This window comes from Heterocephalus glaber, unplaced genomic scaffold (assembly GCF_053883595.1).
Source record: "Heterocephalus glaber isolate CG9 unplaced genomic scaffold, H.glaber_assembly_v1.0 deba00000071, whole genome shotgun sequence".
NCBI lineage: Eukaryota > Metazoa > Chordata > Mammalia > Rodentia > Bathyergidae > Heterocephalus > Heterocephalus glaber.
Window position 1 is genome coordinate 10639289 of NW_028258137.1, and position 15136 is coordinate 10654424.

The following is a 15136-nucleotide window of genomic DNA, read 5'->3' on the forward strand; positions in this document are numbered from 1 at the left end:
TTCTCAAGGTCTATGAAGTATGCTGGTGGGATCTCAATTGGAATTGCATTAAATCTATATAGCAGTTTTGGAAGTATGGCCATTTTCACTATCTTAATCCTTCCGACCCAGGAGCAGGGGATGTCTGTCCATTTTCTGATATCATCTTCAATCTTTCTTCTCAGAGTGCCATAGTTTTCAGAGAAGAAGTCTTTGATTTCTTTTGTTAGGATGATTCCTAGGTATTTCAGTTTTTTGGATGCTATTGTGAAAGGAATCATTTGCCCTATTTCTCTCTCAGTGAGTCTGTCATTGGTGTAGAGGAAAGCTATTGATTTTTGTGTGTTAACCTTGTAACCAGCTACTTGACTGAATTTGGTTATTAAGTCTAGAAGACTTTTGGTGGAGTTCTTGGGGTCTTCTATATAGAGTATCATATCATCTGCAAATAATGACAATTTGACTTTTTCATTACCTATCTTTATTCTTTCCATTTCTTTCTCTTGTCTAATTGCTGTGGCTAATGTTTCCAGAACTATATTGAACAAGAGTGGTGATAGTGGACATCCTTGTCTTGTTCCTGATTTTAGTGTGAAGGATTTCAGTTTTTGACCATTTAGTATGAAATTGACTGTTGGTTTTTCATAGATGGCTTCTATCAGTTTGAGGTAGAGACCATCTATTCCAATTTTTTGTAGGGTTTTTATCATAAATGCATGTTGGATTTTGTCAAATGCTTTTTCTGCATCTATGGAGATAATCACATGGTTTTTGTCCTTGGCTTTATTGATATAGTGTATCACATTACTTGATTTTCATATATTGAACCATCCCTGCATCCCTGGGATGAATCCCACTTGATCAGGGTGTATGACCTTCTTGATGATCTTCTGCATTCTGTTTGCCAGTATCTTATTAAGGATTTTTGCATCTATGTTCATTAGTGAGATTGGCCTATAGTTCTCTTTTTCAGTTGGGTCTTTCTCTGCTTTGGGGATCAAGGTGATGCTTGCTTCCAGGAATGAATTTGGGAGTATTGCTTCCCTTTCAATTTCATTGAAGAGTTTAAACAGTAGTGGCAGTAGTTCCTCTCTAAATGTCTTGTAGAATTCAGCAGTGAAGCCATCCGGGCCTGGGCTTTTCTTAGTTGATAAGTTTTTAATTACATTTTCAATTTCATTGGTTGATATTGGGTTGTTCAGAATTTTTAGGTCTTCTTCATTCAACTTTGGTAATTCATATGTATCTAGGAATCTGTCCATTTCTTCTGTGTTTTCCATCTTATTGGTGTATAGGTTCTGGAAGTAGGTATTGATGATCATCTGGATTTCTGCTGGGTCTGTTGTAATTTCACCCTTTTCTTTCCTAATTGCATGGATTTTGGCCTTTTCTTTCCTTTTTCTGACAAGGTTGACTAAAGGTTTGTCAATTTTGTTGATTTTTTCGAAGAACCACCTCTTGGCTTCATTGATTTTTTGTATCGTTCTCTTAGGACAATTTTTTTTCTTAATCACAGAAGTTACTTAACTCCTAACCCTGAAGGACCCTCTAGGAGGTTGTTTAATTGATCATTCTACCAACAGCAATTCTTCATTAAGTCATACAGCAAAAATGGTAAGTGGCCCATGCTATGATAAAAGACTCTGATTTCATTTCCTTATAAAAAACTCACTCTTGTGTGTAATTAGTCCTAAGATGCTTTTCATTATTTAACTAGCAGTATTACTATAGAAATAAAGAAGTAATAGCATATTAGCATCAGACTATTAATTATACACACAGAGAATATATACTTATGCATACATATAGACAGATTTGGAATTATATTGAAATTTTCTTCATTGAGTAATCTCATTTTGTCGTTTTGAATTATCAAAAAATTTATGGGGTCAATAATTTTCCCAGCAAATATTCTAAGGAATTCTTTCAGATTACTTAGATATTCTTGATATAAATAATTTATGGGATATATGAGTAGCAAATATTTTATACCAATCTATTGCTTGTCTTTTATGCCTTAATATCTGAAGTCAGATTTAGCCATGTTTCCTCTATGGACTGTGCTTTTGGTATCGTATCTGAAAATTCTTTGCCAAATGTGAGGTCACAACAATTATTAAAATGCTTGGCCTTATGAAAAAACTATCATGCTATTTTTGTGGAGAAAATTGAATCTCATAAAGTTAACTAATGTCCATAGGGTTTACAAATTAATAACTGGGCTGCTACATTTTATCTTTCCATTACAGAAAGACATTAATACAGATTCCTTACCTTAAAATTGCTTTAATAAATATTTATTGAATTCAGAAAATGTAAAATGAAACTTAAGAGTAGAAAACTGATATCTACATAGTTGCTTCAATATATTTGTTATGGATATTTGCAGAGCTGTGTGACTGACTAACTTGCCTACCATGTAACTAGTGATAAAAGAAAAAGAGCACTTGATTTTGGTTAAAAGGATGGAAAGAGATTCACTGAACAATTTAAGGATTTATAATATTAGTACATTAATTTTTTCCATTAACATTTTTGTATTATGTGGTAATTTTGCAATGGTTTATTAAAAAAGTTTCAGCATTGCAATAAACAACAGAAGACATGAAAAATTGGTATGTTCCATATCATAAAGAAAAGAGAAAATCTCTATCACTAGTTTCCTTCCTGGACTCTGTGTTATTGAACAGGAAAAAAGTAAAAGTAGAAAACTCAGCACCAAAAAATCAAAGTCAAAATCCTTTCATAGGTTCCTTTACACCCTAAGGAAATTCACCATTATATTAGTGATTTTTCATTATGGCTTTGCATTCATGTTATTTTTCAATATATATCCAATAACAATGCAACCTATTGACATTTTATGGTGATAAGTCAGACACCAAGACCATTTGATAATAATATAAAAGTAAAAAACAGCATCAAGGACATCATACACTCATATATTCATCATAAGTTTCTATTGTTTGAGAAGAGCCAGAACAGGTACACCTTGGGTATGATTCTTCATAACCCCTGACACCTTCATTTTATAATTCTCAGCAGCCATCTGTGCCCTTACTTATACACACACATTGTTTTCATCACTCTTCCCAGCTCAGCATCTTTATCTGTCAAAGCCAAGAATTATGATCTGAATGAATGAGACCAATGAAGCAATTTACATTGTGCCACCAAGCTGTCCTAGGAGAATTAAATATCTAGATAACATGATCTTATAAAAAGGCTATGATTTTGATTTCAGTAATAAGGAATTTAAGCCACATTAAAATGAGTTATTATGGGTTAGACTCTGGGGCAAAAAATACTCCCAGGTTCATTTTTCTCAACTGTAAAATGAAAGTGGAGACCATAGACCTTTCTTCTCAGAAATGTTATATGCCTAATTAAAATTATATGTAATAAGTTTCCCATCAGAGGCTGAATTAAAATCACTCCTGATATTCAGGCATGTCTGTCCAAAAGGTGACAGAGTAGAAGGGACGCTGGATTGCAACCCCAGAATATATGCCCTTTGAGTGGTCACAGAAGGGAGTAAGGATCACCAGAGTTAGACAGGATGCAGAGGGGAAGCCAGAGAACAGTTTCTAGGGATAACCTCAGGGCTCACAAGGTCATAGGTACAAAGCACCATCCACGTGATTTTGAGTTTTCAAACTGTCTTTTTCATAATTTCACTATATATTTTTAGGGATTTTTTTAGCACTAGGGAACAAACACAGGGCCTCATGCATGCTAGGCAAATCCTCTACCACTGAGCTATTCCCAGTCTCAGCAGATATTTTCGTGGAATCACTTTATTATTTTATATATTTGTCACTTACCACCAAAAATTTACCTTTTAAACTGATCTGTATCAATTGCCTGCATGCATTCTATCAACTAATATTATAGCTTAGAATCAGAGTTTTTACAATATATCAACAAACATTCCTTTGTCTTTATTGGCCCTCTGTCATTGTGGTCCAGTCTGATTGTACCTCACTCTGTAATACACAATGGCTAACAAAACTTGTTACAGGAATGATTCCTACATGTTCAATTCTACTTTCTACATGGTAGGAAAGAGTCAACAGTGTGTTACTGTTCCTAAGGGCAGGGATTTACAATCAAATCCTGTTTACATTCTGACTACCTGAATAGTAGCTAAGCCACAAGTTCTTGATGAAAATTCAATGAAGTGATAATTGTAAAATACTTGTCACACTGTCTGGTATGCAGTAAGCATTAAAAATTGCCAACTATTATTTTAAATTTTCTAAGTGAACACAAGTTTTATTTCAACCAATTTCTCTAAAATTCCTCGAAACATAATGCATTTTCACTAAAAATAAATAAATAAGCATGATGTATGAAATTACAACACTGAACTCCAATATTTTGTGAAATTAATATGCAGTAAAGGTACATATTTTAAAAAATGAGAGGAGATCCATTATGGCAGACTAGAGACAAGAGCATTCTCACAGATCGCTCTGAGATGTTCACCCACGTCAGTACAAACATGGCTATGCCACATGACAGGGAAATCAATCACTGGAATACAGCTTGGAGAAGATAGAAAACAAGTGAAATCCAGAGACAGAGGTGGCTGGAATAAGTGGACCAAGCTCAAGGCCAGCACACAGCAGGTTTGGAGAGTGCACTATTGTGTGTAAAGTACAAACTCTTTCAAGGGAATAGACAGATGGAGGTACCCCCATGACCAGCATAGACACCACTGCCCTCAGTACTGGGCTCAGTGATTCTCCTGCCGAGACATGGGCTCCAGAGTGTGAAATATTTACCAGGGAAAGACTCCCTGAACCTGAGTGATGTGGGGACAGGGAGACAGGCAGACCCAGAAGGTGGGGACAACAGAGATTTAAAATGCCACGTAGCAGGGGCAGACAGAGAAGGCACAGCCTGACGTAGCAGGAACTGGAGCTAGAGAGAGACCCAGTGTGCTCTAGCAGAACCAAAACAACAAATGCTGTGGCAGAGTGACATGGACCAAATGATGCTGCCTCTGACTAGGGTCTCCTTGACACCAGCACTGTGGAAACCCTGACCCAGGGAGAGACTCTGAGGGCCATAACAGCAGGAATCTCCAGGCCCCAAGGTGGGAAAAGTCTTTCCCTTGGTGGGAGTTGGGACTGTGTCCTTCCTGGCCCTAGATGCCACTAGAACTGTGGCTGGAGAGAGTCTGGGCTAGCAGCAGCAAGCATGGGACTGGAGAGAGAAGGACAAGGCGGAGCTAGCTGCAGAGATTGTAGAGGAAGCGTGGCTTCTTACCGTAAGGGTGACACCTGGCCTAGTGGAGGGAGCCCCAGGAACGCTAGCCATTGTTCCAAGTAAACTAGAGGTCCTTAAACACAGCATTCTAAAGACAACAACATTGCCAGACCACCCTGGGATATTCTTTCCAACCAGCACAGCAGGATAATTGTCCTTTGCTTTTCTTCTTTTTTTTTTCTTTTTGCTTGTCTGTCAGTATTTTGCTTCATCTTAGTAGGACTGATTTTATATATGTACATGTGGGGATAACATGTGAATTACATTTTGGCTCTTGCTTCTACAATATTCTATATTATACTGTCACATATTCCTGCATCAAGGATTGCTTCAGAGACATATCTAACTCTACTTGACTGTTAGTTCAACCACTAGATACAACCTCTCTATTTCTTCTCTCACCTCACATTTATATATCCTTCTTTTCTCTGCTTGGGGTATCCCCCAACTTGTCTCTTGGCTTTTCCCTTTGTTATCTTTCTTTTGCTTTTTCCATTTTATCTTTTCCTGTATTTTATATAGTATAAGAATTAATCTGAATATCGTTAAGATTCAGTTTTTCTAGCCTATTTGATTACTCATTCTGTCTAGAATAGAGACATAGGATAGAGAATTAGTAAAAATCTTTTATAACAAGTTCTTCATTATATGGTATTATATATAGTTAGCTTCTTGATTGTTGTTATTAGTGATAGTTTCTCTCTCCTCTCAAAATTGTTAGGAGCTGAACCTAGCACACAAAACAGACTAGAGGGAAACTCTCACATGGACATATACTCCCAATCCTGGGCACATTACAAAGAGAAAGCCACTCACCAAAGAGACATCCACATGACAGTAGAATACCCAGCCTTCCCATCTGACCTATAAACCTCAACCCAGAATCATAAATATAATGAGAAAACAAGGCAACAAGATGCCTCGCAATTTACCTATCTTCTATTTTGCTCTTTATTTGTACATATTTTTTTCTCATATAAGAGAAACCATGCATATTTAACCCTGTATGTCCAATTTATTTCACTTAAAATTATGTGTTCAAGTTGCATCCATTTACCAACAAATGCCTCAAGTTTATCTTTATTCATGGTATAATAGTACTCTATTGTGTATAAAAAACACATTTTTTAAATCTATTCATCTATTGATGGACATGTATGCCATTTCCAAGATCTAGCTATTATAAATTGTGCTACTACAAACATGGGTATGCATATTTCCCTGTAATATGCTCTTAACTTTTTGAAAAGATACCCAGAAGGGGGATAGTTGGGTCAAACGGAATTTCTACTTTTAGTTTTTTGAAGACTTCACAGTGATTTCCATAGTGGTTGTACTAGTTTACATTTCCACAAACAATGTAGAAATGTTCCTTTTTCCCCACATCTTCATCAGCATTTGTTATTATTAGATTTTTTGATGATAGCCACTCTGTCTGGGGTAAGATGGTATCTCAGTGTAGTTTTAATTTGCATTTCTCTAATGGCCAGTGATATTGAACATTTTTTCATGTATTTATTGGACATTTATATACAAATAAAGAGCAAAATAGTAGATAAATAGGAAGTGGGGAGAAGTTCAAATATCCTCAAATTATTTCATTGTTTCAAAAATATTTTAATATATATGTTAATTTGTTTCATTTATACTACTAGTTTCTCTTAGTTCATTAATACGAAATTTTTGTGCTATTACCTGTTAATTACTTCTCTGTAAAAGAGAATCTTTTTTGTCTGTGTCTCATACTCTGATTACTTTGAAGATAATGATAGTGTATTATCTATTTTATTCTCTTATTATTTTGCTCTGAAATTTTGTTTCATTTTTTCCTAAAATAAAAAAATTATGAAAAAAGATGCTCCCGCAAATTCTTAACTCCTCAAAAGCTGATTCCACAGATAATGAGGTCAATGAAACTTCAGATAAGAATTCACAAAATTAGAGTTAAAATGATTAATGAGTGCAAAGAAGAGACAAATCAGTAGGTGAATGAATCAATTATTAAGATTATTAATTAGCTCAAATAAGATACAAATAAGCATCTGAATGAATTAAGAAAAACAATGCAAGATATGAAAGACAGATAGACACCAAAACAATGATAGTGGGTAGACTTCAATATCTCTACAGTCACAAATAGACAGGCCAATCAGACAAAATATTCAACAGAAAAAAATCAGTTAAACTACACTATAGACCAAATGGATTTAACATATATCTACAAAATGTTTCATCCAACAATAGCAGACATTGTTTTCAACAGACCACAGAACTTTCTCCAAACTCGACCATATTTTAGGACATAAAGCAAGTCTTAGTAAATACAAAGGAATTGAAATAACTTCATGAATTCTATCAGATTACAATGGATTGAAACTAGAAATCAACAGCAAAAGAAACTATGAAAACATATGTTTATTGAATAACACACTATTGACTGATCAATGAATCACAAAAGAAATCAGAGGAGAAATTTCAAAAGCTCTAGAATTGGGGGCTGGGGATTTAGCTCAGTGGTTCTGGTGCCTGTCTCACAAACACAAGGTCCTGAGTTCGATCCCCGGTACTCCAAAAAAAAAAAAAAAAAGCTCTAGAATCAAATGATAATGGGAACACAATAAATCAGAATTGCTGGGACACAATGAGAGCAATTGTAAGAGGGAAGTTTATAGCTAGAAAAACAGACCAAATCCCAAATAAATAACCTAATGATGGATTTCATGGTCCTAGAAAAACAAGAGCAAACCAAACTCAAAATCAGTACAAGGGAAAAAATAAAGATCAAAGCAAAAATTAATGAAACTGGGATTAAAAACCCCCAAAGGATCAAAGAATGAAAATTTAGTTCTTTGGAAAGATAAACAAGATGAATAAACTCTTGGTTAAACTTACCAAAACAGAGAGAAGGTCCATATTAATAAAATTACAACAGACACCTCTAAAATCCACAGGATTTTTAGAAATTAGTTTTGAAGACTTATTTTCCAATAAATTGGAAAATTTAGAAGAAACAGATACATTCCTAAATGGCTATGGCTTACCAAAATTGAACTAAGAAAATATAAAAATACCTGAACAGACAAATAATAAGCAATGCAATTAATGTATTAATAAAAACTCTACCAACTAAGAAAAGCACAAGATCAGATGGATTTACTGCTGAATTTTATCAGAACTCACAACCATGCTCCTCAAATTTTTCAATGAAATAAAAAAAAGGAATGCTTCCAAATTCATTCCATGAATCCAGCATTACCCCAATACCAAAGCCACATAAGGACACAACAAAAAAAGAAAACAAACGCAAAACTCCTCAAAGAGATCTTTGCAAACAGAATTCAATGACATGTTAAAAAATCATTTCAATCATTTCAATCATTCCATAAAACCATAACCAAGTTCGTTTCATTCCAGGGATGCAAGAATGAGTCAACATATGTAAATCAATAAATGTAATTACACCACATAAATAGAATCAAGATTTAAAACCATATGGTCATCACAATATATGAAGAAAAACCTTCAACAAAATCTAATTCCCCTTCATGAAAAAAAAAAAACCTGAACAAAATGGGTACAAAAGAATCTCACCTCAAAACAACAAAAGCCATATAAATAGAAGACCAAAGAACTTCACCAGAAAACTTTTAAATCTGATAAACAAATTCAGCAAAGTAGCAGAATACAAAAATCAATAGTATTCCTGCACACCAGTAATGAACCCACAGAGAAAGAAATCAGGAAAGCAATTCCACTTATAATGCCAGATTTTAAATTATACTAAAAAGCCATAGTAACAAAAAAAAACAACATCGTATTGGCACAAAAACAGGCTTGTAGACCAAAGGAGTAGAACAGAAGACAGGAGCAAAGCCACGTAACCACAGCTATCTGCTTTCTGACAAAGGGGCCAAAAACACTGGAGAAAAGACAGCTTCTTTCACACACAGTGCTAGGAAATCTGGATATCCACATGCAGAAGAGTGAAGCTAGTTCCTCATCTGTCACCCTGAACTAAAATCAAAATGGATCAAAGATCTAGATATATAACTGGAAACTTTGAAACTGCTGGAAGATGATAGAAGTCTAGGCATAGGAAATAATACCAAGAATCAACAAATTGGATTACATAAAATTAAAAGGTTCTGAACAGCAGAGGAAACAATACAGTAAAGAGACAACCTACAGAATGAGAGAAAATCTTTGCCAACTGACTCTTCTGAAAAAAAGATTAATATGTAAAACATATTAAAAGCACAAAACAATTAACTCCCCCAAAAGCAAATAAGGACAAATGAACTGAATAGACTCTTCTCAAAGAAGTATAAATTGCCAAAAAGTATGTACAAAATGTTCATGATCTTTAGCTACTAGGGAAAGACAAAACTACACTGAGCTTCCATCTGACACCAGCAAGAATGGCTATCATCAAAAATACAAAAACAAAATGAAACAAAAATGCTGGCAAGGATGCAAAACAAAAGTATCCTGCTTTTTTGTTGGTAGGAATTCAATTAATACAACTACTATGGAAATTAGCCTGGAGGTTACTCAAAAAACAAAACAAGGGCAGGAGATTTATCTCAGTTGTGCTGCCACGTGCCTCTGAAGTGCAAGGTCCTGAGTTCAATCCCCAGTACCAAAAACAAAAACAAACAAACAAAAAAAGAAATATCATCTGATCTAGCTATACTATTACTGGGTATATAGCTGAAAGAATTAAAGACATTATATGTTATTGATACACGCAAACCTATGTTTATAATGGTGTAACAATAGCTAAGTATGAAAACAACCTGGATACCCATCAACAGATGAATGGATATATATATAGGCATATTATTCAGTCATTTAGAAGAATGAAATCATGTCATTTGCAAGAAAATGGATGGAACTGGACACTAATATCTTAAGCAAAATAAGCCAGTTTCAGAAAGTTAAAGACCGCATGTTTTCTCTTACATAATAAACTTAAAATATAGATAAATAAAAAAGAGATGATAGGGAACCAGAAGATAGACTCATGGAAACTGGGGAGGAAATGAGGGAGAGGGGTGAGGAAAGAAAGAGGGGAGTAAAGGAATTGAAAATGATCAAACTATGCTACATACATGTACCAATTCCTGAAAATAAACATCACTAATCTGTATTATCAATATGGACTAATTTAAAAATGAATAAAAATGCATATATTTGTTTCATGGTTACATAAAGCACACCAGTGTGAGCTCTTTAGAAATTGTTTAAAAACAGCATGGTACTGGCAAAGAAACAGACTTGAGGACCAGTGGAACACATTAGAAGATGCAAAAACAACTCCAGACACACTCAGCCATCTCATCTTCAATAAAGGAGCCAAACACCCTCACTGGAGGAAAGATAGCCTCTTTAAGAAATGGTGCTAGAAAAATTGGGTTTCAACTTGCCAAAGATTAAAACTAGACCTATATCTCTCACCATGCACTAAACTAAAATCAAAATGGATTAAAGATCTAAATATTAAAATAGAAACTCTGAACCAGTTGGAACAGAGGTTAGGTAGAACTCTTGAAGACATTGGTGTAGGAAAAGATTTTATGAACAAAACCTCAGTTGCTCGTGAACTAGCACAAGCAATCAACAAGTGGGATCTCTTCTTATTAAAAAGCTTCTGCACAGCAAGTGAAACCACCAGCAGTGTGAAGAGACAACCCAAAATGTGGGAAAAAAATCTTCACCTGCTCTTCCTCAGACAAAGGTCTACTATCTCAAATCTATAAAGAACTTAAAAAGATCAGACCTCCCAAATTTAAAGACCCAATCCAAAAATGGGCATCTGAAATGAACAGACATTTCTCAAAGAAGTAGAAATAGCAAATAAATACATGAAAAAATGTTCAACATCACTGGTCATTCAAGAGATGCAAATTAAAACAATGCTGAGATTCTACCTTACTCCAGAAAGAATGGCTGCTATCATGAAATCAACCAATAACAAATGCTGGCGGGGCTGTGGGGAAAGAGGAACCCCGCTGCACTGCTGGTGGGAATGTAGACTGGTACAACCACTGTGGAAATCAGTATGGAGAGACCTCAAAGAACTAGGACTGGAAGTCTCATTTGACCCCACTATTCCACTGCTGGGGATCTTCCCCAAAGAATTAAAAGAATCATACCACAGTGATATATGTGCACCCATGTTCATAGCAGCACAGTTTGTGATAGCTAAAACTTGGAAACAGCCCAAATGCCCATCAACTGGAAACTGAATAAAGAAAATGTAGTTTTTTCATAAAATGGAGCACTACTCAGCCATAAAAAATGAGAAATTAGAGACATTTATAGCTAAATGGATGCACATTAAGGTGATACTCTTAAGTGAAATAAATAGGACACACATGTATAAATACCAAATAGTTTCTCTGGTGTGAGAAACTGAAAGTGTAAATAAGGACTAAAATATATAATAGGTAATGTGAAATAGGAAGAAAAGGGGCAAAGGGGAAGGAAGTGGGAGGGCTAGGGAAAAGGAAAGAATGGAATGGAATTAATATGAGAAAATGGAAAAATAGGAACAAAATCTTTGTAAATAGGGAGGGATGGGGGGGTTGAAGGGAGGGCTGGGCAAGGGTGAAAAATAAGAACCAAGAGAGACTATGTAAAGGTGCAAATTTCCAATGATGAATGTCATTATATTGTATACCTAAAATGTACCAATGATTAGAATGAATAATTGATAATGCAAAATAGAAAGAAAAGGTCCAAAGGAATAGGGGTAGTGGGAGGGGCAGGGGAAAGGAAAGAAAGGAAAGGAAAAATGATAAGAAATGGAAAAAATGGAAATAAAGTCTTTGTAAATAGGGAAGAGTGGAGGGGGTGAAGGGAGGGCTAGGAATGGGGAAAAAATAAGAACCAAGATGCATTATATAAAGGTACAATTCCCAATGAGAAATGTAATTGTGTTGTATACCTAAAATGTACCAATAAAAGAATTTAAGAAAAAAAAAAGAAAAGAAATTGTTAAAGCCCCTGGATACTCTATAATGCTGTATTAGGTTGTTTCACCTTGCACACATTATGTTCTCAGTGGGTACTCCAGGGTTCTCACCGGACTTCCTATGAATAGGGTGCTGCTCTCATTTCTGATGCTAATCTTTTCATATTCTCTCCCAGTCTTACCTTTCCTAACTTGTCAAAAACTTTGCCTTATCAATTGCACCTTATTCTATGCATATTCACTATAGTTTCAATCTGAAATGTCCCCTTATGTGCTAAAGGCTTGGTCACCAGCCTGTGAGACTGTTGAGAGATGACAGAACTTTTGGGAGATGGGACCTAATGAAAGGAAGTTAGGTCATTGGAGGCATCCCCTTGAAGGTGATATTGGAACTCTGGTCTCTTCCTGTCTCTGCTTGCTGACTGCCATGAGGTGAGAAGCCACTTCTGCCATGTGTTCCCACCATGATGTACTACCTTGCCACAGGCCCAAAAGCAATGGGCCAAGCAATTATGGGCTGAAACCTCCAAACTGTAAGCCAAAATGAATTTTGCATTCTCAGAAGTTGATTATCTCATATATTTTGTCACAGTATCAAAAAGCTAGACCAACACCCTAATGTTTTCTTTTTATGGATTGCATTTCTTCAACATTTAAATATTCTCGAGTATTCCCCATACCACCCCCGCCAAAAAAAGAAGATAACACTTAGCTCCCTACTATCTCCTGAGTCCTGGCTTCTCAGCTCATTTTCAATCCATCAGGTCCTTGAAATGTGTATTGATCAAGGCTGGACAATTACTCACATGCTTAACATCAAGTAGTTTATATTAATAAATCAAAAGCACAAAACTATCTGTCAGTTACAATGCTTTGATGCAGAACTGTACCATTTGGTGACATACAAGAAAGCTATTATAACTTCAAAGTACTTGTAAATTCTGTATAATTTTCAAAATAAATTATTTAAAATAATTTTAAAGAAAAAGCTCTATTGTCTTTCTAATGCTCTCAGGTATTCAGGGTCTTAATCTGATTCTGGCTCAGTTCTCCACTTATATTCACTCATGTTACTTACCTGCCACAACCCCACAATACAACTTCTGACCCAAAATAAATCCACTGAAACTGCTTTTGTCATTGTCACCAATGGCTGCCTTATCACTAATCCAAGTGGCCATGCTCCTTTAATTTACCTAATATCTCTTCAGAACGTGGCAGTGTTGACCTGTCTCTGCTTGAAATCTTTTATTGACTTGACCTGACACTGTGTTTCAGCTTTACTACAATTCTCCCAAATCCCTGAAAGATTCAGACTCTCAGTCTCACCTCCTGTCCTTGGACTTCTCACCATTGTGTTTCAATACACATCACCGTACCTGTCACATAGTAGATAGCAGGTACTCAGGAAAGATGGATGAACTCATTGTTGAAGACCTGAATCTGATTATCCATGACACTACAGCTTATATTACCTGTTAGACTCCCATATCTCCACTGATTTTGTGTCATAACTCATCTCTCTTTATATTCCCTACCTGTTCCTTGCAATTTCTGAGTTTTTCTCTTGATTCTTTGCTTCTAAACCTTCTTAAAGTAAAGAAAGACACATATAGATACACAATAAGTTATTTTTATACAGAAATAATGAAAAGTCAAAATTAGATTAAGAAAAGAACATTAAAATAGCATCAAATGGAATAAAATACTTAGGAATAAGTTTAACCAAGAGGCGAGAGACTTGTATACTGAAAACTGCAAAACAGTGATGAAAGAAATTAAAGAAGACACAAATAAATGGAAAGATATCTTGTTTTCATGGATTGGAATGCTTTTGTCAATAAAAATGCTCATGCTACCCAAGTGATTTATAAAGTAAATATAATCCCTATCAAAATCTCAATGGCATTTTTTACAGAAATAGGAAAAAAGTCCTAAAATGCATATGGAACCATGAAAGACCCTGATTAATCAAAACAATTTTGAGAAAGGAAAACCAAACTAAAGGCATTGCACTTCTTTATTTGAAAACATATTACAAACCTACAAAGATTAAAGACACATTAGTAATGTCATAAAGACAGACATCAACCAGAACAGAACAGAAAGCCCAGAAATTAAACCACATATATGGTCAAATGATCTTCAACAAGGGAATCAAGAATACACAATGAGGAAAGGCTAGTCTCAAAAAAATAGTGATAGGAAAACTGGATATACACATGTAAACAAAATGAATTCTACCTATGTCTTAAGTCAACCCAAAATGGATTAAAGACTTAAACTTGTAACCATAAAACTGTTAGAAAGAAATACAGTAGCTTCATAACAGTCTTGGCAGTGATTTTTTGGATATGACACAAAATGCATAAAGAATAGGCAAATGGAGCTATGTCAAACTAAAAATTTCTGCTTAACAAAGGAAATAATCAAAAGAGTGAAAAGGCAACCTACAGAATGGAAGAAAATGTTTGCAAGCCATAAGCCTAATTGGGGATTAATATCTAAAATATGTAAGGCATTACTACAATTTAGTAGCAAAAAATCTGATTAAAAAATGGGCAGACTTGAATAGACATTTCTCCAAAGAAGTGCTACAAATGGCAGACAGGTATTTGGAAAAGTGTTCAATGCAGATTTTCATCAGGGAAATGTAAATCAAAATCACACTGAAGTATTACCTCACACCTGATAGGATAGCTCTATGAAAGACGAAAATTAAGAATAAAAAAATAACAGAAAGTGGTTAGCATTGGAGAGGCAGTAGAGGAGTAAGAACCCTTGTACACTGTTAGTTGGAATGTAAAATAGCTTAGTTTCTATGCAAACAGTGTGTGAGTTCCTCAAAAAATTAAAAATAGAACTATTCTATGATACCGCAATCCCACCTCCATATTTATACCCCAA

The 15136-nt window shown here is 35.1% G+C and overlaps 1 long non-coding RNA gene across 1 annotated transcript in view; it reads right to left on the reverse strand.

The window, feature by feature from the left end:
* The window catches only part of LOC147830602 (uncharacterized), a 626443-nt gene that overhangs the window by 97452 nt on the left and 513855 nt on the right, over window positions 1-15136 (reverse strand). The window lies entirely within an intron of this gene.